At 64.5% G+C, this 2,675-nt stretch overlaps 1 pseudogene; it reads left to right on the top strand.

The window, feature by feature from the left end:
* The first annotated feature begins 674 nt into the window (after positions 1-674).
* On the top strand, positions 675-1,951 carry LOC136465103 (uncharacterized; annotated as a pseudogene).
* The last annotated feature ends 724 nt before the right edge of the window (positions 1,952-2,675 follow it).

Here is a 2,675-nt window from a genome sequence, read left to right as displayed (position 1 = left end):
ACTGATAGGCGGTGTTGTAGGTGTACTCCGCCCATGGCAGCCAACGGAGCCACTGCCGGGGACGGTCGTCGGTGAAGCAGCGCAAGTACATGACGATGACCCGGTTGGTGGCCTCGGTCTAGCTATCCGTTTATGGGTGAAAGGTGGACGACATGTAGAGCTTCGTCCCAGTGAGCCGCATGAGCTCCTGCCAGAACGCCGAGGTGAACACTGGATCACGGTCCGAGACGATGGACTGCGGAACGCCATGGAGGTGAACGATGTCGGCGAAGAAGGCGTGAGCGACGGACTCGGTGGTGCAGGGGTGCGCCAGGGGGATGAAATGGCAGTACTTGCTGAAGCGATCCATGACGGAGAGGATGACCGTCTTGCCTTGCACCTTGGGCAGCGCCTCGATGAAGTCGATGCCGATGTCAGCCCACACAGCGGACGGAACCGGCAGTGGCTGCAGCAGACCGGCCAGCCTGAGGTGGTCGGACTTGTACTGCTGACAGGTGACGCAGGCCTTCATGAAATCCTACACCAAACGACGCATGGTGGGAAAATGAAAATCCCGCCGGAGCCTGTGGAGGGTGCGGTGGATGCCCTCATGGCCGTCATTGTGGACCGCGGCCAAGATCTCCTGTAGCAGCGGCAACGCCGGGGGAATGTACAGGCGGCCGTCGAAGGCGACCATGCCGTCCACCAGCGCCCACGGAGCGGTGCGGGTGCCAGCCCGGACCTCATCGTGGATGGTGACCAGGGCCGGATCAGTGGCCTAGGCGTGGCGGAGGCGCTCGATGAAGTCAAAGCGAGGCGCCGAAATAGCCATCACCTCCCCTTCGTCATTGTCGCGACGGGAGAGGGCGTCGGCGACGACGTTCATGGCGCCCGACCGGTACTCCACCGAGAAATCGAAGCCCAGGAGCTTGCCGACCTAGTGGTGCTGAGGGATCATGGCGAGGCGCTGATCGAGGAGGTACTTCAGGCTGTAGTGGTCGGTCTTGACGATGAAGCGCCGCCCCCAGAGATATGGGCGCCAGTGCCGTACCACCTGGACGAGGCCGATGAGCTCGCGCTCATAGGCGGCTAGCGAGTGGTGGCGAGGCGCCATAGGCCTGCTGAAGAAGGCGACCGGATGGCCCTCCTGGACCAGGACCACGCCGAAGCCGAACGTCGACACGTCGCACTCGACGGTGAACAGCTTGGCGAAGTCGGGCATGGCGAGGACGGGGGCGGACGTGACAGCGACCTTGAGCGCTGTGAATGCCGCGGCCACCGCGTCGTCCCAGGAGAAACCCTCCTTCTTGAGTAGGGCCGTTAGTGGTGCAGCGATCGCCCCGTAGTTGTGGACGAACTTGCGGTAGTACCCAGCGAGGCCGAGGAAACCGCGCACAGCCCGGGGCGAACGTGGAGCCGGCCAATCATGGATCGCCTGCACCTTGGCCGGGTCCATGGCCACACCCGCCGCGGATATGACATGGCCGAGGTAGGCGATGGAGGAAGCACCAAAAGAGCACTTGGTGTGCTTGACGAAGAGTTGGTGGCGGCGTAGTTCATCGAGGACGGCCCGGAGGTGGCGAAGATGATCAGCCCACGTCTTGCTGTAAATCAGAATATCGTCAAAAAATACCAGGACGAAGCGGCGCAGGAACGGGCGGAGCACGTCGTTCATCAAGGCCTGGAATGTCGCCGGGGCGTTGCACAGCCCGAACGCCATCACCAGGAACTCATAGAGGCCGTCGTGGGTGCGGAACGCCGTCTTGTGCACGTCCTCTGGGCGCATGCACACCTGGTGGTACCCAGACTGGAGGTCCGGCTTGGTGAAGAACTTGGCGCCATGGAGCTCGTCGAGTAGCTCATCGACCACCGGGATCGGGAAAGCATCCTTGATGGTGAGCGCGTTCAGCGCCCGGTAGTCGACGTAGAAGCGCCACGAACCATTGGGCTTCTTGACGAGGAGGACGGGTGACGAGAACGGTGAGTCGCTGCGGTAGACGATCCCTTGATCAATCATGGCGGCACACTGCCGCTCCAACTCGTCCTTGTGCGCCGCGGGGTACCGGTAAGGGCGGACAGCGACCGGTTGGGCGTCGGGCTTGAGAATAATGTGGTGGTCGTGCGCACGCTTGGGGGGCAGACCGACGGGGTCCGCGAAGAGCCCCCCAAACGAGAGCAACAGCACCTCCAGGAGGGGACCGGCCTCTGTTGTTGCGCCCAGGGCCGGCACAGAGGGGCTAGCCACGCCGGTCCAGGAGACGGGGCGCCCCTGGCGCTGGAAGGACATGCGCCGGCGGCCGAGGTCCCAAACAATGGGCCCCAACTCGCCGAGCCACCGGGTGCCGAGGACAACGTCGTACCCGGCCAGTGGCATGACGTAGAGGTCGGCCGAGAACAACTCGCCGTCGATGAGCAGGGGCGCGTCGCGGATGACGCCGGCGCAGGTGACCCGCTCGCCATTCGCGACCAAGGCTGTGAGGTGGGGGCGTTGGCGGAGGGGTAGACCGGAGCGCCGCGCCGCCTCCTCCGAGATGAAGTTGTGCGTGCTGCCGGAGTCGAGTTGGGCGACGAGGGACGCGGCGCCGAGTGCCACGGCGATCTGCATGGTGCCCGCCATGGGAACCCCAGCCACGGCCTGCAGGGAAAAATAGGGCGCCTCGGCGTCGTGCTCCGCGTCTCCAGCGGCGTCCGTGGCG

The sequence above is a fragment of the Miscanthus floridulus genome, chromosome 7, assembly GCF_019320115.1.
Source record: "Miscanthus floridulus cultivar M001 chromosome 7, ASM1932011v1, whole genome shotgun sequence".
Taxonomy (NCBI): domain Eukaryota; kingdom Viridiplantae; phylum Streptophyta; class Magnoliopsida; order Poales; family Poaceae; genus Miscanthus; species Miscanthus floridulus.
Note: the sequence above shows the minus strand (reverse complement) of the source record. Positions and strands in the feature narration are given on the sequence as shown.